Below are 22,447 nucleotides of genomic sequence, written 5' to 3'. Positions count from 1 at the left end.
ACAGAAATATGAGACACACGACATGATTGCTAAAATATTGTCATGGAAAATGTCTCTTTACACAATCTTCATACAGAGGATAATCTGCTGGCTGTTACAAACATTTGCTGGGGGTGCTACGGGGGTGCTATGGACTTTCTTGGGGAGGCTGAAGCACATGCTAGCCCTTCCCTAGTGCTGCCTCTGGTGATATGAACAGATGAGGTGTCACTGTCAAAAAGTCATTGTGACACAATAACACTGGCATAAGTAGTACACACTGATGGTTCAGCATCACACAACAGATATGTAAAAAAATATATATATATATATATATATATTACATTTTATCTCCAAAACAGCTCCATGTGAGGTATTATAAGGCATATAGATCCATGTTTAAAAATAAATAATAAAAAAAAAAACATCCCCGGGGAGGCCTGGGTAGCTCAGCGAGTATTGATGCTGACTACCACCCCTGGAGTCCTGAGTTTGAATCCAGGGTGTGCTGAGTGACTCCAGCCAGGTTTCCTAAGCAACCAAATTGGCCCACTTGCTAGGGAGGGTAGAGTCACATGGGGTAACCTCCTCGTGGTCGCAATTAGTGGTTCTCGCTCTCAATGGGGTGCGTGGTAAGTTGTGTGTGGATCGCGGAGAGTAGCATGAGTCTCCACATGCTGTGAGTCTCCGCGGTGTCATGCACAGCGAGCCACGTGATAAGATGCGTGGATTGACTGTCTCAGAAGTGGAGGCAACTGAGACTTGTCCTCTGCCACCCGACTGAGGTGCGGACTGCGCCACCACGAGGACCTACTAAGTAGTGGGAATTGGGCATTCCAAATTGGGAGAAAAGGGGATAAAAAAACCATTAAAAAAACAATCCCAGCACTGCACCGCTGCCTACCCACATGTGGTTCTACACCTTTAAAGAATTGCTGTAGCTCTTTACACCAATTAATTTACATGTGTAAATTTGACATATTACGTAATAAATGACGTCATCACGTGATTTAGCTACTTTTAGCAACATTTCTTTAAGCCTTTGGTGACTTCCCATGAGAAATAGTTGGCAACACTGGCCAGTGAACACTTGACACAGTTCTTCAAAGTCAACGCAAGGACAGCAAGAATGTGGGGTGTTGTCAACAGATGATGAAAACGGGCCGTCTTATGTAACTCTATTGAGTGATGGATGAGTCATGTGTGATACATCTGGAGAGAGAACATTTTGTGATTGATCAGTCCTCTCTTACGCACATTAAAGAGTTTAAAATTAGAATCGTTCCTTCACCAGCCTCCAGAACTGAGTCATCTTGTTGCCTGCCATCTCTTCCTGTATTATATACGGTATTGTTTAGTGACCTGAAGGAAGGTAGCCAAAAGCTTTTAAAAACTTGTAACAATAAACAAAGGCTATCCTGTTTTCCTGCCATTTCAATGTCTTTTAATAACTTTCTTTATTCCTCTCGCTTTCCCATATCCAAATGCCCTGATCTTCATTGGTCATTTTTATCTGTGTTAGAGGATTCCGGTTACAGTGAGGCACTTACATTGGAAGTGAATGGGGCCAATCCATAAATGTTAAAATACACACTGTTTAAAAAAAATAGTCACAAAATGTAAACAACATGCATGTTAACATGATTTTAGTGTGATAACTTTTCTGTGTAAAGTTATTTCCAATTTTACAACTTTGCTGCCATGTCAACGTAACACTCTAAACCTTAAAACTCCAAAATGAGCATAAAAACAACAATTTATTTATAAAAGTATACACTTCACATTTCTGCTTTTAAACCCTCCAAAAATTGGCCCCATTCACTTTCAGTGCCTCACTATAACCTCAATTTTTTTGCTCTTTCTTTAAAGGTGGAACGAGTCAAATTATTATCATTTTTATTTATTTATTTATTTATTGTGGTAATACATTTTTATTGTTATTCCACAAATGCTGTCAATTGAGCAGAGATGGGTCACTTCTATTTAAATGAATGGGAGAAATTGGAACACCCAACCAAGAAGCTCTAAAGGATGTAGAAAGGAAGTCCCGCCTTACAGTTAAAAGAGCCAATCACCTTTTAGATACAGACATCAACTGTCAATCAACTCGCTAACGCATATGCACATCAGTGACACAAGCCGGGAAAATCACAATTTATGATTCCAGTGTTGTCAGATTTTATTGCTGATTTGAAATACACTATATTGCCAAAAGTATTCGCTCATCTGCGTTTAGACGCATATGAACTTAAGTGACATCCCATTCTTAATCAATAGGGTTTAATATGACGTCGGCCCACCCTTTGCAGCTATAACAGCTTCAACTCTTCTGGGAAGGCTTTCCACAAGGTTTAGGAGTGTGTTTATGGGAATTTTTGACCATTCTTCCAGAAGCGCATTTGTGAGGTCAAACACTGATGTTGGACGAGAAGGCCTGGCTCGCAGTCTTCGCTCTAATTCATCCCAAAGGTGCTCTATCGGGTTGAGGTCTGGACTCTGTGCAGGCCAGTCAAGTTCTTCCACACCAAACTCGCTCATCCATGTCTTTATGGACCTTGCTTTGTGCACTGGTGCGCAGTCATGTTGGAACAGGAAGGGGCCATCCCCAAACTGTTCCCACAAAGTCGGGAGCATGGAATTGTCCAAAATCTCTTGGTATGCTCACTGGAACTAAGGGGCCAAGCCCAGCTCCTGAAAAACAACCCCACACCATAATCCCCCCTCCACCAAACTTCACAGTTGGCACAATGCAGTCAGACAAGTACCGTTCTCCTGGCAACTGCCAAACCCAGACTTGTCCATCAAATTGCCAGATGGAGAAGCGTGATTCGTCACTCCAGAGAACGCGTCTCCACTGCTCTAGAGTCCAGTGGCGGCATGCTTTACACCACTGCATCCGACGCTTTGCATTGCACTTGGTGATGTATGGCTTGGATGCAGCTGCTTGGCCATGGAAACCCATTCCATGAAGCTCTCTACGCACTGTTCTTGAGCTAATCTGAAGGCCACATGAACTTTGGAGGTCTGTAGCGATTGACTCTGCAGAAAGTTGGCGACCTCTGCGCACTATGCGCCTCAACATCCGCTGACCCCGCTCTGTCATTTTACGTGGCCTACCACTTCGTGGCTGAGTTGCTGTCATTCCCAATCGCTTCCACTTTTTATAATACCACTGACAGTTGACTGTGGAATATTTAGTAGCGAGGAAATTTCACGACTGGACTTGTTGCACAGGTGGCATCCTATCACAGTACCACGCTGGAATTCACTGAGCTCCTGAGAGCGGCCCATTCTTTCACAAATGTTTGTAGAAGTAGTCTGCATGCCTAAGTGCTTCATTTTATACACCTGTGGCAATGGAAGTGATTGGAACACCTGAATTCAATTATTTGGATGGGTGAGCGAATACTTTTGGCAATATAGTGTATGTTGTTTGATCTTAATCTTGACCAACCTTCTTTGAGATTTCGGTGTTCCCTCATTCAAGTAGATAGGAGCTGCACTGGCATGACTGGAAATAGTCTCCCGGCAGCGTTCCAAAGATGGCCGACAGTGGACTGACTTGCTAAAAAGACTTTGGCTTAAATAGTATTGAACCCAGAATGTTCCTATAAATCAAGAGCGGGGAACGTCAGACATCAGGGCCTTATAAGGCCCGCAAGACCATTTTACTCAGTCCGAGAGGCCATTTGAGAAATAATTTGAAAAGCAAAAAAATTGCCTTGATTTTAGGTAAACTGAAAAAATTATATGATATAAAAATAATGATTTAAAATATTTTTAAATGATAACAACACAAAATACTGTATAATAGACGGACCTTTTAGCGTCTTTTTCTTGATGCTTGAGCACGTAACGGAATACTTGTGTTAATTTCAACCCACAATCAGAAATTGCAAGCAACTGTATGACCTGCAAATAATTTAGTAAATATTCGAATAGCCCTTAACGGGAAAAAGGTTCCCCACCCCTGCTTTAAATAATCATGCGCACGAAGTCTTCCAAGAACAATTTAAGAATGGAAAGGCCATTTAAAATAAACAGAAAAGGGCAGATGGGGACAAGCAACAAACATGAGCTTACTGCCTGTGTTTGTTTGTGTCTATTTGTGTGAGAAACAGAGATGAGTCATTTTGCTTTCGGTCTGTAGAGATCAAAGCTGACCACAACAGACCCTCTCTTCTCGCCTCTCTTTTATTCCTCACTAATGCAGACAAATCAAATTACAGTACTTAAAAGAGCATTTCTCAATGTAGAGGCAGAGTACACCTGAAGACTTTATTAGAAGATTTTAGCTGTATTAACCACTCATTGATTAGTGAAGAGGACAGTTATAGATGCAGAGCTACTCTTGGCCGGCTCACAGTGAAAACTGCATATTGGTAGCTTACATCTATTTTCACCCATTTGGCAAATGCTTTTATCCAAAGTGGCTTACAGTGCATTCAAGCAATAAAATCTTATCAGAATGTGCATTCCCTGGAAATCAAACTCATCATGTATTCAGTTTAGCAACCGGAACGTGATGACATGAAATACTTTTGTTAAAGGGATTGTTCTGTTTACCCAAAAATGAAAATTCTCTCATCATTTACTCACCCTCATACCATCCCAGATGTGTATGACTTTCTTTCTTGAGCAGAACACCATTGAAGATTTTTAGAAGAATATTTCAGCTCTGTTGGTCCTCACAATGCAAATGAATGGTGGCCAGAAGTCAAAAGGTCTAAAAAGGATATAAAGGAAACATAAAAGTAATCCATAAGACTCTAGTGGTTTAATCCATATCTTCAGAAGCTATATGATAGGCAGGGCTGTATTAATGCATGGGCTTACCGGGGCTTAAGCCCGGGGCCCACAGCAGCAGGGGGCCCCGAACTCCCAGGGGTAGTTGCGGCATCCTCCACCGTATTCTCCCCCATCGTCATTCTCGGGAAGGCACGCATGAAAACACGCTCAGAGGGAGACGCTGATGTAAACATGGAGAAGGTGCAAAGTAAAATCCGTCCGTGTAGCGCATAGTGATAAAATGCAAATGTTCACCACCTATGCTCTGACAGCTGACAGAGGCCCAGCGAAACATTAACCCGGAGCACCTTAATAAGGCCCTGATGATAAGTGTGGTGAGAAACTGATCAATATTTAAAGGAATAGTTCACCCAAAATGAATTACTTTAATGCTGACTTGTGTCATTTTTGGAGCTTTAAATTTTTCGCACCTATTCACCAAAAGAGCTGATAAATTCTTCTAAAAATCTTAATTTGTGTTCTACTGAAGAAATGAATGATGAGAATATTTTCATATTTGGGTGAACTATTTCTTTGTCTTTTTTTACTGTAAATCTACACTTTCACTTCCACATTCAGCCACCTACTGGTTGAGGCTGGTCAAAGGTGAAGATTTATATGAAAAGAAAAAAGGACTTAAATATTGATCTGTTTCTCACCCATCCTATCATATCACTTCTTAAGATATGGATTTAACCACTGGAGTCATATGGATTACTTTTATGCTGCCTTAACATACTTTTTGGACCTTCTGAGTTCTGGTCACCATTCACTTGCATTGTATGGACCTACAGAGCTGAGATATTCTTCTAAAAATCTTTGTGTTCTGTTGAAGAAAGAAAGTCATAAACATCTGGGATGGCATGAGGGTGAATAAATGATGAGAGAATTTTAATTTTAGGGTGAACTATCCCTTTAAGTTGCTACACTCCACCTATAACAATTTTAAACAGCATTTGTACATTTATAAATTTTATGCATGCAATTAATTTTATTTTTATTTTTTTTTCAATGCATATTCATTGAGAGACTGACTACATGGAATATTTGTATTTTTTAATTTGTCACACTGCAATATCATTTAAAGAAATGAAGGCAAATAGTGATTAAAAATGATGAAAAAAGTTTATACACTTTCCCTTACATTACTATAAATGTTAAACTTTTTAATTTTGACTTCTTAATTAGCTTTGCTAATTAACATGTTTATTGTAATAGTTTATGAATATACATGTAAGGACATATAGGTGTGAAAGGACAAAGGAGTTAATTTTACAAGATATTAAATCTACCTAAATTGTGTGAACCATGCAGAATCATAAGCAGCCTATCTGTTTATTAATTACTACATGATAAGACTAAGAAATTATTGTACTTGTAGACTTGGTTACTATAAAAGAATGACATAAAGAAAAAACCCAACTTTTGCTTCTCACTCACCTCCATGTCACCTGTCAATCCTAATGTACATTGTTTCCATCCTCCTGCACACACTCTCTCTCTCTCTCTCTCTCTCTCTCTCTCTCTCTCTCTCTCTGACCTGATTACAATAAATAGCAAATATTTGTTAGTAATGTAACGATTATATTCCAAAACTAACCAAATTGTAAACCAAATAACATTTTTTAAGTTACTTACATTTGTATGTGGCGCTTTTTCAGTGAAAGGCCTAAAATCTGTCTTGTGCGTGGTTTTTTGTTTATTTATTTAATTTTATTCAGGACATTTTCAATGGCTGAAATACTTACTCCTAACCAGGGACAGATTAACCACCGGGCCGATTGGGACATTGCCCTGGGGCCTCTAAACCCAAAGGGCCCTGAGCTCTAAATCAATTATTTATTTATTTTTGCGATATCTATTATAAATCCACGTAAATGTCAGCCTTATGAAGTATCATTTGTTTGGCGGAATGCTTGCTGGAGGACAGCAGCGCATGAACAGGCACTTGAGTGTGCGCTCAACGAATCTGCCTCTCACAGGTGCAGCACATTTATTTAAAGGACTACAGAGAACAGCGTCTGATTTACAAAACTCTTCCAAACACAAAGATAAGGTGCAGTTTACCCTGGCTGTATACAAAGCTGATGGTTTCAATTCATATAAGCGACAGAATTCATGCAACAGTATAGAGGATTTAAAAATGTTTAAGTCCTGCATGCATTTAATGTTTAATGATAAAGAGGAAGGTGCCTTTACACCCTAAATATTTGCACGGTAACCTTTTGTATTATTTGGTTAACCGCGAGAGTTCACGAACGGTTATTGTGTTATTTGTCGGAAGTCGGGATTCGGGAATAAAGAACGTTTATTGCCATGGATGCGTCAAACACAATCTCAGATTGGGAATAAAGTGCACAGTGAGCTATGAGCCTAAATAGCACAAAGATAAATAGCACAATACATTGATCTTCAAATTATAAAATTACATTAAAGTCGAACAAAATTAATCTCCGTCACTGCCTGCAACATAGTAGGCCTATTCTTAACCGATGGAAAATGCGTAAATCTGCCCAGGCAGTTTCACTTTCCATGAGGCAGTGAATACTCCGGTTTATAAACTTCTTCGGGATGCTTTGGTTTTTAAATGATTCAGCATTTAACTTGTGTAATTATTATCTGCACACCAGAGCAAAAAGGGGGGAACATTGGCTTAACGTTTATCAAGTGCTGAAACTTTGCCAGGTGAAAAACAATCTGGAATCATGTGTAACCGTCACATTAAGTCCTCTTTGCAACCTGAACTTCATCAGAATGTCGATTTGAGACACCAGCGCTGAAAAATCTTGATGCAGAGCAACAAATGGTGAAACAGAACACAAGTGTCTCGAGAAGTGTTTATAAATATGAAAGTTCTTTTAAACTTTACAGTGAGTTGTGGCACAACGATCAAAGACGTCCGTCCAGTGCATGTTTACATGGCCTCGACACATGGTTGAACAGCACGTAACTCGCCCTATAGCCTGCTTGAAAAACTGACCCGAACCTGGCCCAAAACCTGTAGGTTTGTCAGGTACCATTGGACTCAGATCAGGTTAAAGACCTCTAAACACGTGCAGAATAACTGAATAGTGATTTTGGTATTTGAATACCATGCACATCCCTTTTAATAACACATGATTTTGGATAACTAAAAAGTACATATAACTGGCCATGTAAGACATTGCTTCAAACTTTTCTTCCGTCAATTTGAAAAATCCAACCAAACCTGGCAAGCGTCCTGTGGCGCATCCATGGTGTACCGGCCCATGGGCCTCTCAGTTCTTAATCCGTCCTTGCTCCTAACTGTTAGAATCACAAATATTTTGACATGAGCTACAACAAGTTGTGTTGATTATAGCTAGCATTTGACAACCTATCTAGCAAGCACTAGTCTTGCCAAACATTATCTTCTAGAAAAATAACGTCTTTTAAACCGTTGCACCTAAAGTTTTTAGTGGGTCCGAAAGTTCTCTCAGTGCGTCACTAGGAGACGAGTTAATTTGCCGCAAACACTTCACGAGAACGTTTCAGCCAATCAAGGTACTTCACTACAGTTTCTCAACCAATGTATTTCATGAGAAAACATTTCAACCAATCATCTAATCCAAAGTCTGACACCGCGGCTTTTTACGTATGTTTCTATTTTATGCGTTTTATGTTTAAACAGCATGTAATAGTATAGTAATAAAGTAAATATAATTATAAATTCTTAACTTGTAATAAATCCGTAATAGGACTTCATCAGTTATAGCCTGTAGGCATGGTTTAGCGAACCGTATACTCCTAAAACATTTTTAAGGGAGCAAATTAAGCGAAATATCAATACATTTGGCTATTTTTAGAAAGAAAATTAATTTCCCAAATTTTTGTTGTCTGCAGTAGGCTTGCAAGCAATAATACTTGTGCTATTTTTCATCCTATTTACCTGAAGGACTGGTCATCCCTACCTAAAACATAACAATCTGCCAAATACATGAACATGTATGATCTGAATACAAAGTGAAGCTGGATGAATAAACAAGCATGGGCCTAGAGAACTATAGAAACAGTCCTAACAGCCCCTCATGTGAACCACTGTCCTTGTTGTTCCCCTCACTGTTTTCCTAACTTTCCATCTGCCTTTCATGTTTTGCCTTGCACAACAAAACTCAATTGTGTGGGTATATGTGTGACTAGCACAAGCATCCTCAAGACTCAGCCATATCTGAATTAAATAGGTACTGACAAGAACTCAGGGGTTTATTTTGCCCACTGGCCTAGAGCAGCTCAGATTCTGTTTGAGATGTTTTGTAATATATTTTCTCTCTCATCTGAGTTTCCTCTTTTCTTTCTTCGCTAATCGGCACAAGCATAATCCCCTACTGCATATGCACAGATCCATACACAGACTCAAAATCAGTGGCGTAGCCAAGGATGGGCCAGGGTGAGCCTAGGCCCACCCAAATTATACCCAGGCCTAGTCAGAATATTAGAGATTATTCTTTGACTTCAAATATATATTTATAAAATAGTTTAAAAAATGCATAATTTCTGATTTCTGAAAGTGTGCAAGAACTGTTTGAATGTGCCACTTCTCTGTTGTTAAGGAAAATTTGGTAAAAAAAAACAAAAAAACAACAACAACAAAAATCATGGCTGAAAACCTGGCCCATCCATTTTTATTGAGGCCCACCCAAAAGCTATTCCCTATCTGTCACTCACTCAGTCACTCCTAGTGTCACTCAGTCACTCCTAGTGTCACTACATCGACACAACGTCTCGTTCCCTACATCAGGGAACGGAGGTTACGAAAGTAACCATGGCGTTCCCTATCTGCCACTCACTCGATGTTGTGTCGATGTAGTGACACTAGGGGTCACTTCTAGTGTCACTACATTGACACAACGTCTCTTTCCCTCCATCAGGGAACGGAGGTTACGAAAGTAACCATGACGTTTTCTCGCTATGCCCTTCCATGAGGCCTCTCTCTTTTTAGTAGATCATAAGCATGCGCATCACTTGTTTTTGCTTATTTTGAGTGAGGCAAGTCCCTTATTTTGCTCTTGTTTTTTCCGAAACAGATGACTTGTTTCTCTCGTGAGATGTGGAAACAATGCAAATGGTATATCACCCACTCTTAGCACAGAGACCTGTCGTTTTAAAAAGAACGTTATTAACCGTTCTTTTATTTTGTTCAAACTGGTTACCATTTGGAAAGAAGAATGCAGAACTTCTGAACCGGAACGAAAATATACTGTTTCTGCTCAGAATGAACCGAAATATGAAACATTAAATTTTTACTCTCTGTCTACAACACTGCTTCAACATGAAACAAACAATTCCATAACATGAAGTATCTGATCTCATCTAATTCTGTTGTTTTCATGCACTCCACTCCATTTGTCTACTATGAGCTTACACCCAAAATCATTGTCAAGCGTGCTAACACCCTTGACAAACTATTTATATAAGTTTGTACACTAAGAGCCCAGGTATACTAAATTTTTCTGCGCTTCCGATCGGATCGCACCGGTCGACCGCATTGCCTTTCAAAGTATACTCTTCAGACCGCGAGCGAATATGAATGCATTCAACGCTGCCCACTACGACTGCTTTGTGATACTCTTTTAGTAAAGTCAATGACAGGTGCAAGCGCTGACAGTACACACAGATGAGGACTGTCTGCGTGCTGAGAAAATTGCGGACAGTCCACAAGGACTGTGCTGATGACGAAATTTGTATCACGAATACTGTGCATGGAGCAATCAACAATGCGGACAACCGAAGTATACTTTGGCCTTTACCAGATTCAGTGTGACGTTGAGCCTGTTCAAGAGTACGTGATGTCAATCTGTGGTTCAATAATAGCTGACACAGTGTGCCGTATGTTATATAGGCCTACTGTTCATGACACTTCAACCATATTGTTCAATCTTTTTCACTTCACTTGAGTAGCCGAGCCTCAAACACTAGTGTTTAGTTAGTGAACGAATCAGTGTTTTTGAACAAACCTTTTAAGTAAACAAATCATTCTCATTCAATTCCATTGTTTCTGTCCTGAATGACTGAAATTGCTTAATGTCACAGTATGAACTGTATTTGATAAAGGACTCACTCAGCTGGAAATACAGTATGTTCTTTTCATGAATATGAATAGATTCCAGAAATACTTGAACCGTGACCAGAATATATTATGTAAGAACAACAACTACAACTATATAATCTACTCTGGTTTTGTTAAACAAGCACCATTTAAGCACAAGAAACAAATTTCTTGGTATATATGTCACAGTTGAGAAGAGCTGTCCGATTCACGATTCACAGCCGTTCTTTTAAATCCAGCGTTTTGAAGGTGATGTCTCCTTAGCTCCCGAGAGATTATGGGATCGTTAAGTGTCCAGTCGAGCCGCACTTCAGAATCTTGCCGGAAATAGTAGTTCATTCTGGTATTTCTGGCATACTGAGGATTCGGAGATACTACTCTACTGGCATACTGTTTTTGGCATACTATGTAGAAGGGAAGTATGGAAATTCGAGCAAAGCGTCTGTGTTTTTAACGAATCAGTTGAATCAGTGATTCATTGGCTGACATAACACATAAAAGACCACCTATTGACATAAAAATGTCATCTGCAGATCTCATGACTGAACGAATCTTTTTGGTGAATGATTCAAAAGACTCTACTCACTGGGATGAATCAAATCCTCACCACTACAAAACACTGTTATCTTGCACGCCCCACCTGCTTAGTTCAACAATGTAATTCAATTCAATGCATTTATGTATACAGATAATATTTTATGACACAAAAAGCGACCGTTTTATTCTTTACATGAAAAATATATTGAACACAGCATGGCTCCCTTTGTAATAGGCTAACTAGGGATGTCATGGTACCAAGCCAAAACTTCCATAGTTGATACCAACACTGTTGATACCAGTGAAATATTTGTAAAAAAAATACCGATAGAAATCGCTGGCTTATGTCGTTCCTCTTTGTGTCATGACGTCATGTCTGTAAACACAGGGAAGAAGTGCCGGCTGTCACGTGTTCTGGCTGAGAACGCTGTTCACTTCCGTCAGTCACAGTTCAGGATGGCATCGCTGCAGTCTGGCTGGATATTTATCTGTGATCCATTTGGCAAAAATGTTTACCTGCTATAATGCATGGAATTGGATACAGTATGTTGTCTGGTAGGGTCATGCTTTTATGAATCTAACATTACTTGTGTGTTTACCGATCGCGATCTACGTTGTCAGGGGAAGTTACTGTGCATGTTTACTAGTACGTACAACTTCTGAAATTGACTTCTTGTACATATTATTTTCATGTTTAATAAAATATGTTTTATTCCCATTATTGCTTGTTTTATGTTTTTAGTTTACAGTGTTATTAGGCCTACAGTTTCACTTGCTTTATCAACTGCCCTGTTCATTTTTCAGTTTTTCGTTTTATCAAATCAAATTAAATCCCTTTATTGTCACACAACCATATACACAAGTGCAACAGTGGGTGAAAGTCTTGGGTGCAGATCCGAGCAACACAGCAGTCATGACAGTGATGAGACATATACCAGTTTACAATAAACATCAGATTTACACAACACAATTTACATATCTAATATACACATAATTACACACAACACAATATACAATAATAATATACAATGTACAGTATACAATACACACAATATAGAATACACAGTACACAATACAAATAGTATATATAGTATATATAAAATGTACAGTAGGTTGTATTGTACTGTATTGACATTCAAGCTGTCGGTTGATAGTAAGTTGCCAGTGTGTTGTTAAGAGAGAATATAATTTATGACAGTCCAGTGTAATAAGAGATAATAAGATTAATAAAGTGCAGTGCTGATGTATATTGATCATGAGAGATCACGATTTTAGTCACAGTTTTAGTCTTTTGACCAAAATGTCCTTTAAAAATAGTTCATATTTTGTCATGTCATATTCATAAATTTCAGTCAGTTTTACTCTGACAAAAATGACAAACTTTTAGTCAACAAAAATAATATCTTTTACTTGATGACGTGCAAAATGGACAAAAAAGTGTCAAACTGTAACAGATCAAACTTCTATTAAATATTCAAATATTTAGAAAAAAAAAATGTATAAACATTTTCTAATGTAAACATGTATGAAACATACAGTATAAATGTACAAAGGCTTTCTGTCCTTGTGAAAAACCTGAGCTCCTGAAATAATAATGTATAGATGGAAGTATTAGCTTTTTTTTTTTTTTTTGAAGTTAGCCTGTAATATGAATTATTCAAGCGTTAGAGACGTATTCATTTTCCGTGAAAGGACACTGCGTGTAGCATGTTTCTTATGGAAACCGCAAATTCACAACGCAAGTTACACAACACAAGTCCGGATGGTTCCCCGGCCTGAGTTGGGCGGTGGGGGTATGTGGTGGCAAGGGCATGGTCGAGCGTTCGTCTGGAAGAGAGTAAACGGTAAGGGTTCTCACCTGAGATGAGTTGCTGGTAATTGCTTGTTTCTGTGTTCGCAGTGAGAGATGGGGGAAATAAAAGGGCTAGTCCTCAAAGTGTGAGGGAGAGAGCCCAGCTGAAAAACTGTTGGCCGTTGCCTTTATACTGAACGCTGCCCTGATTTAATTCCCCCTTTTGGATTTATTGTTATTTGCATTGGTTTTCTTTTTTGCTGTTAAGCAAGCGTGTCTCCTGATTAAAAGATCTCCCACTTCCTCATTCCTGTGAACTTGTTACAATCTTGCAGTCATATTTTCGTCAACAGTACGCTTTAATAAAACCATGTAATTAGCGTCATTATATGCGCCTTTTTCGTCTCGTTATCGTTGACGAAATCAAAAAACCTTTAGTCAACAAACGTTTTCATCATGATTTCTTTGACAAGATTAATAATGTAAAAATAATGAAGTCTTACACTGAACTCGAATCAGCAGTATCAAGAGTTTTACCTCTTAAATTGATAATACAATACAATACAAACATTAATATTTGACAAAACACTTGAATAACACTGTGTAACAAATTTTTTATTTTAATTTTATTTTTTTATTTTTTTTGGGTAGTAAGTGTTATTTCCTAATTGCTTATGCCTCAAAAGTATAGAAAATGGCTATTATTCCCTACAAACTTTGCTTTTGTGACCAGGACAGTGATATTTTGAAATTTACCTATTTCCAATGAGAAAACGGGTGAATTTGTGTCTTTTTGTTCACATAAAGTCAGAAAAAAACAACATATGAATCCAAATTAACATGTATTTATACTAAAGTAATATTCAAAGCCGTGCTGCTCCATAATGGTAACAAGTACCCGTCTCTTCCCCTGGCTCACTCGGTGCACCTCAAAGAGGATTACAACAGCATCAAGACTTTGCTGGATGCCTTGAAGTATGATGAGTACGGCTGGGAGGTCATAGGAGACTTAAAAATGGTGGCATTCCTGATGAGTCTCCAAGGCGGTTTTACCAAGTTTCCCTGCTATCTTTGCCTTTGGGACAGCAGGGACACCAAGGTGCACTACCACAGGTGGGACTGGCCACAGCGGACCGAGTTCTCTGTGGGGAGGAACAACGTCAAGTGGGAGCCACTGTTGGACCCCCGGAAGGTGCTGATGCCACCACTACACATCAAATTGGGCATTATGAAACAGTTTGTCAGAGCTCTAGATAAGGAGTCGGCAGCCTTCAAGTACCTTCAAGACTTCTTCCCTAAGCTGTCTGAGCCAAAGGTCAAAGCCGGTGTCTTCGTCGGACCACAGATAAAGAAGGATTTTGGATTCATATGTTGTTGTTTTTCTGACTTTGTGAACGAAAAGACATAAATTCGCCCGTTTTCTCACTGGAAATAGGTACATTTCAAAATATCACTGTCCTGGTCACAAAAGCAAAGTTTGTGGGGAATAATAGCCATTTTCTATACTTTTGAGGCATAAGCAATTAGGAAATAACACTTACTACCCAGGAACAAAAATTGTGTTACATAGTGTAATCATACTATAATATACTTGTAACTGGTGGTGGTTGAGGAGAGCAGTTCTATTAGGCTGCATTTACACTTTCCTTTCTTGCAGTCCTAACCATAACAACCATATATTTAGTCTTCACAGACATTAAATTCTAAGAGCTTGAGTTGAGGAAAGAGGGGGCTATTGCAGTAAGAATCTGTGGTTTACACTGGCACAATCTAAAAAGGCTGAACGACAATCACAAGAGGGAACAAAGAAGTGCAGTTTGGGTAATGTGAGGTAAGGTCAGCTGCTCTGAGCACGGAGCATTTTGGGACATTGACGAGTGTGGACCAGTCAAAGCCTGAAATGTGAATTAGCTGAAGGCTCTGGAATTTGATGGGCTGGCTGGATCAGGGCCAAGTGCCACTCTGAGTTAAACACTCCCAGGAAACTTCTGAGACAGCATGTCTTTAAGTATACAAGCTGGATGGTGGTGGTGGTGGTAGTGGACTAAAGCACTAAACAGGTAAGTAGAAGGTTGTTGGTTCAATCCCCACAGCCACCACCATTGTGTCCTTGAGCAAGGCACTTAACTCCAGGTTACTCCAGGGGGATTGCCCCTGTAATCGATCACTGTAAGTTGCTTTGGATAAAAGCATCTGCCAAATGCATAAATGTAATTAATAAAGTTGAATAAAAACATACATTTTGTCTGTAAATAAATACTGTGCCTATACACTTATCAAGCATGGAAGCTACATTTTTCTACATGTTATTATTACTAAGTTACTATAAAGTAATACTTTTAGTTTACTGCATGTACTTAACATGACTGATGAGATTTAACAAAGAGATTTCATCATAATCATATTTTGTTTTTCATCATAATCAGGTATTTTCACCCACATTTTCCAAAGCGAAACAATTATTTATTACCATTTTACTATATTCAGCCAAACGTCACCACTCACACAATTCATCTTCTGCATTGTAAAACAATTTAAAATGAATCATATACTCAGTAAGATATCTCTGTTTTATCGTTGTATATGGGGATCATGGTGGGTAGTGCAAATCTGTTATAAAAAGATTCATTGTAATGAAAAGAAACCAGTTAATTGCATCAGACTCGAACAAAATGTTCTGAGCCCTCCGGACATGAATACGCATGCAGGAAAATTAGGCCATCTATATGTGTCCTACCCCACTGATTATGAATGTATTATGCAAGTTACACAGTGCCTGTTACATAACCGCAGTCATGTACTCATGGTCCTCTCTCTCTCTCTTTTATTCCCCCTCCCCCTCTCTCTTTCCCAACTGCAAGAGGGTTATAAGCTTTGGACAGCCTTTTACGCCCAAAAGCAGCAACAATACCTTCCATAACCCAATATGCCATTGGACTCCAACAAAAAGACTAGTATTTCATGGTAGAAGAAAGCCATATGAGGAAAAACAAGCATCTTTAATCATAAGCAGACATTCCACGCATGATTTACTTCATGTGTGATGAAAAGCTCAGGTATTCTAAGTTTAAAGTGGTGTGAAAGATGAGAGGATTATGGGAAAACGTTTTACTGCTTATCCTTGTAATGTAAGGAAAAGTTTCATTATCTTAAAATACGATATAATTTAGACAAATCATGCATCAACAGTTTGTTCTATCTTCATGCAATAATACATTTGTTTGGACAAGTAGTGTTTCAAAAGCACTAACTGTGTATGTTTCACTGTTTGTTTCACACCGATTTTCTTTCTTTCTGTGCCCTGGCAACCACCCAGAACACCCAAGCAACCTCCTAGCAATGCCTTAGTAACCAGTCAGAACACCATAGCAACTACCTAGCAACCACCTAGCAACCACTCTAAACACCTTTTGCAACCACCTAGCAAGGCCTACATCCCTTCCTACTTTAAATCTACCTTCAAACTGTTATAATTTTTTTTATAATTATTAAAAATTTGTATTGTTTAAAAGTATTTACGTAAACTACGAGGCCTTTAGACTGTTTTAAACTTCCAGCCAAGCGATGTAAAGCCACACATTTACAAAATAATTTGAAGATTATATATATATATATATATATATATATATATATATATATATATATATATATATTTTTTTTTTTTTTACACAATTCAATTTTTAAGGGATTTTGTTTTGAAATTTAAATGCATAAATCTTAAACATAGGCTAAACTATTTTTTGAGTGCAACATTAAAAGTTTGACTTGGCAACTGTCCTTTTGTAGTTTATTTTTAGTATGTGGTTTTAGTGATTTTCTTCCGTGTCTTTGCATTGATTTTGAGAAAGTGAGCTTTGATCGTGAGATACCTAAAGAACATAACATACATTATTTTACATGTAGTTGAAGTGTATATATGTAGTCATGATATACTTTTCATATCAACTGTTGTGTTATCAAGAGTACTTTATTAGTTCCACTTAAATTTATGCACGCAGTTACTGATGTCTCCTTTGAGTTGTTTATAATTATTTCATAACGCTCCACGTTCCTTGTTCCTAGCAACTGGTAATGGTTACCACAGCAACATGTTGGCGTATTTTGGGATCCAAAAATAGAAAGATATAGGAAAAAAGTTATCCCAGGCCGTGTGTACTCCTCAGGGTAGAAAACTTTCTTTTATTTAGGGTGCAGTATCCACACTTAACCTGATTAAATGTCTAGGAAGAAATAGCTTTTTAGAGCATTGTGTGCCATTTTTGCATTGTGCATGTGTGTATGATGATATTATGTTAAAGTATATTATGATATAACAAGTACAGATGTACAGATCATGGAACGGTGCAAAGCGAAAGTATTTCAATGTCTTGGCATGTCTGTGTGCATGGACACACTGTCTCTCTACAACATGAGAGGAGCAATAAGAACTTGTTTTACAAGTTGAACACAACAGATTGAGTCAGACTCTATTCATAGTAGAGAAATGCAACTCAAGCCCTGCAGAGAACGGTCATAAATAAGAAAATATACAGGGTACAAGTTGCTATAAATATAACTCTCTACTCACTCTTTAAATTCTACAGGAACTCTAGGGTGCTGTAACTCAACTGGTATGGGGGCGCTAGCAACGCCAAGATCATGGGCTCGTTTCCCAGGGAACACACAAACTGCAAAAATGTACAGGTGCATCTCAATAAATTAGAATGTCGTGGAAAAGTTCATTTATTTCAGTAATTCAACTCAAATTGTGAAACTCGTGTATTAAATAAATTCAGTGCACACAGACTGAAGTAGTTTAAGTCTTTGGTTCTTTTAATTGTGATGATTTTGGCTCACATTTAACAAAAACCCACCAATTCACTATCTCAAAAAATTAGAATACATCATAAGACCAATAAAAAAAACATTTTTAGTGAATTGTTGGCCTTCTGGAAAGTATGTTCATTTACTGTATATGTACTCAATACTTGGTAGGGGCTCCTTTTGCTTTAATTACTGCCTCAATTTGGCGTGGCATGGAGGTGATCAGTTTGTGGCACTGCTGAGGTGGTATGGAAGCCCAGGTTTCTTTGACAGTGGCCTTCAGCTCATCTGCATTTTTTGGTCTCTTGTTTCTCATTTTCCTCTTGACAATACCCCATAGATTCTCTATGGGGTTCAGGTCTGGTGAGTTTGCTGGCCAGTCAAGCACACCAACACCATGGTCATTTAACCAACTTTTGGTGCTTTTGGCAGTGTGGGCAGGTGCCAAATCCTGCTGGAAAATGAAATCAGCATCTTTAAAAAGCTGGTCAGCAGAAGGAAGCCTGAAGTGCTCCAAAATTTCTTGGTAAACGGGTGCAGTGACTTTGGTTTTCAAAAAACACAATGGACCAACACCAGCAGATGACATTGCACCCCAAATCATCACAGACTGTGGAAACTTAACACTGGACTTCAAGCAACTTGGGCCATAAGCTTCTCCACCCTTCCTCCAGACTCTAGGACCTTGGTTTCCAAATGAAATACAAAATTTGCTCTCATCTGAAAAGAGGACTTTGGACCACTGGGCAACAGTCCAGTTCTTCTTCTCCTTAGCCCAGGTAAGACGCCTCTGACGTTGTCTGTGGTTCAGGAGTGGCTTAACAAGAGGAATACGACAACTGTAGCCAAATTCCTTGACATGTCTGTGTGTGGTGGCTCTTGATGCCTTGACCCCAGCCTCAGTCCATTCCTTGTGAAGTTCACCCAAATTCTTGAATCAATTTTGCTTGACAATCATAAGGCTGCGGTTCTCTCAGTTGGTTGTGCATCTTTTTCTTCCACACTTTTCCCTTCCACTCAACTTTCTGTTAACATGCTTGGATACAGCACTCTGTGAACAGCCAGCTTCTTTGGCAATGAATGTTTGTGGCTTACCCTCCTTGTGAAGGGTGTCAGTGATTGTCTTCTGGACAACTGTCAGATCAGCAGTCTTCTCCATGATTGTGTAGCCTAGTGAACCAAACTGAGAGACCATTTTGAAGGCTCAGGAAACCTTTGCAGGTGTTTTGAGTTGATTAGCTGATTGGCATGTCACCATATTCTAATTTTTTGAGATAGTGAATTGGTGGGTTTTTGTTAATTGTGAGCCAAAATCATCACAATTAAAAGAACCAAAGACTTAAACTACTTCAGTCTGTGTGCACTGAATTTATTTAATACACGAGTTTCACAATTTGAGTTGAATTACTGAAATCAATGAACTTTTCCATGACATTCTAATTTATTGAGATGCACCTGTATATGTTGAATAAGTCGCTTTGGATAAAAGCATCTGACAAATGCATAAATGTAAATGCAAATGTTTAAATAAGATTTCTGTACATAATGTACACATACAGTGGCCCCAAAAACATTTGAATGCATGAAACACATTGAGAAACGTGCAGTATGAATGTCACTGCATTAGATAAAAAATATAAAGTTAAATGGCATCTGCATCAATGCATTTTCTCAGAACAAACTTTACTTTTCTTAGCTATTTTTCTCAGTAGTAGTTTACCACATATGGACATGTTCCACTTGCATTTCTAACAGTAACAGTATACTGTATCTTCTACTTTGCATAGTAAAGCCTTAACTTGCATCTGTGGATGCAGCAGCGAATGGTGTTGACTGACAAAGGTTTACGTATTTAAGTATTCCTGTGCCCATGTCATGATATTACAGATGCATGATGGTTTTAAGACAGTGACGTCTGATGGATCGGTGATCAATCGCATTCAGAAGTAGTTTTTGGCCTTGCCCATTACCGACCAAGATTTGACCAGATTCCTTCAATCTTTTAACTATATTGTGTACTGTAGAGGGTGAAATGCCTAAAATATTTCCAATTTGTCTTTGGGGAACATTGTTCTCAAAGCGCTGGATTATTTGCTGAGGCATCTGTTGGCAATTTGGCGAGCCTCAACCCATCTTTGCTCTTGAAGGTCTAGGCTGATTTTGGAGGCTCCTTATACTGTATACAGTACTATAACACGATTGCCTCACCTGTTTAACATCTCCTGCTTCACATCACCAAGTTATTTCAACTCTTCAGATTGTTTTTCGTCCTAAACTCCCCATTGGTTTGATATTTTGTTCTTCAATGCAATGAAATTCAAACATTTTTAAGTGTGTCATAAGTGTCCAAATTCCGAATCAGATCTAATGACTGTAGTTTTCATTTTAATTCATAGTATTGCAGCTTTGTAAAGAGAAACTTTATTTCAAAGGACAGATCCCTGGTATCTTTGAGCTGCAGATGTGCTGATTTAATGGTTGTAAATGTGTCTAATGAGAAATACAATAGGGAGGAAAACAAATCAGTGATTCATCCTTTCTTTGAAGAACAATAGATCTTAACACTGCCTTTCAGTGGCAAGCTGAATTAAACAAATTGTTTTTAAGCTGTTACATAAACTGAGATAATGCAGAGCTCAGTACAGGCGGCTCTGTGTGAATTTGTTTGTACAGCCAGGCATGCTGAGAGACTTTAGTGTTATCATTAGGACCTATGTAATTTGCCCATAGGGGTAATTGTACAGTGCTTGCAAGGCAGCACTGTATTAATATTCCTCAAACATTCTGTTTTATGTCGTCTTCACCACAAATTTCAGTAAATAATTAACATACAGATTCTGCTCAAACTATGTTTGTTGATAATTCACTTTTGCAGAGATCTTTTTATGCGTGCTATCTATTTTCCATATTTCAAAACTTTTTTGTATACTATATACAGTATATATATATATATAAACTTAAAAAAAGTCTGCATTTGTGTAATGCATTATTATTTTCTTACATCTTTTGTTCCATCTACATTGCTTATTATTATTAATCTCTGTCTCTCTTTATCTGTATTTGGGTAAGGGATGGGCATTTTGAGTAATTTTATTATCAAGTACTCGAACACATCAAAAAGTAATCGATTACTTGAAATGTTGAATTTTAGTTCAACCTTTAACCTTTGAACCCATTTTTCTTATTGAACAAAGAGCACTATGTATAAACAACATTTAGATTAAAAAACAAAACAAAACAAAAACATTTGCACTCTCACATAGAAACATACATTCCGAGTCTCTTTAATAATTAATATGTTACTTTTAGGAACTATTCCTTTAACAACGTCATGCATCCTCAGCATGGTGAGAGAAGCATTTTCATTGTTCCCCACGGCAGGCAAAAGGCACAAAGGAAAATCAAATTGCAATATTCAAGTAGTGTTTTTACTAGTTGAATATTGAAAACTGAGCAAGCACTCGAATAATCAATAACTCGTGTACATTCAGTACTATGCAAAAGTTTTAGGCACTTGTGAAAAATATTGCATAGTGAGGATGTCTTCAAAAATAATGCCATAAATAGTTTTCATTTATCACTTAATGTTATACAAAGTCCAGTAAACATAGAAAAGCTAAATCAATATTTGATGTGACCAACTTTGCCTTTAAAACAGCACCAATTCTCCTAGGAACACCTGGACACAGTTTTTATTGGTTGTTGGCAGATAGGATGTACCAAGCTTCTTGGAGATTTCACCACAGTTCTTCTATCTATTTCAGCTGTCTCAATTGCTTCAATGTCTCTTTATGTACTCTCAGACTGACTCGATGTTCAGTGGGGGGTTCTGTGGGGGCCATGCTATCTGTTGCAGGGCTCCCTGTTCTTCTATTCTAATCTTTTCTATTTGCAAAAGTAATGTTTGGGAGTCTAACATTTATATTTCCTATTGACACACTAAAGCTGAAAATATAAATAACCATCTTAAGGCAAATGCTTTTGTGAAACATCTTAAGTGCCTAAGACTTTTGCACAGTACTGCACCTGATTTGGGTGTGCAATGTTTCTAATCATTTTTACTTAAAACTTTACCACTGTTCTTTTGCTGCTTTGCAAGCTATAGTATAGTGTTTTAATTTGCACTTTATATTTTTAATATTAATTGATAATATTACTTGCTTATTTTAGGGGGGGGCAGTGGTTGCTCAGCGGTTAAGGCTCTGGGTTACTGACTAGAAGGTCAGGGGCTCAAGCCCCAGCACTGCCAAGATGCCACTGTTGGGCCCTTGAGCAAGGCCCTTGACCCTATCTGCTCCAGGGGCACCATATCATGGCTGACCCTGCACTCTGACTCCAGCTTAGCTGGGATATGTGAAAACAAATAAATTTCACTGTATATATGCAAAAAATGTATGTATAATGTGTGACCAAAATAAAGGCTTCTATTCTATTCTTATTCAATTAGTGTGACTACTGCTATTTTATTGACTGATTTTGCATGA

Source organism: Myxocyprinus asiaticus, chromosome 13 (genome assembly GCF_019703515.2).
Source record: "Myxocyprinus asiaticus isolate MX2 ecotype Aquarium Trade chromosome 13, UBuf_Myxa_2, whole genome shotgun sequence".
Taxonomy (NCBI): Eukaryota; Metazoa; Chordata; class Actinopteri; order Cypriniformes; family Catostomidae; genus Myxocyprinus; species Myxocyprinus asiaticus.
Note: the sequence above shows the minus strand (reverse complement) of the source record.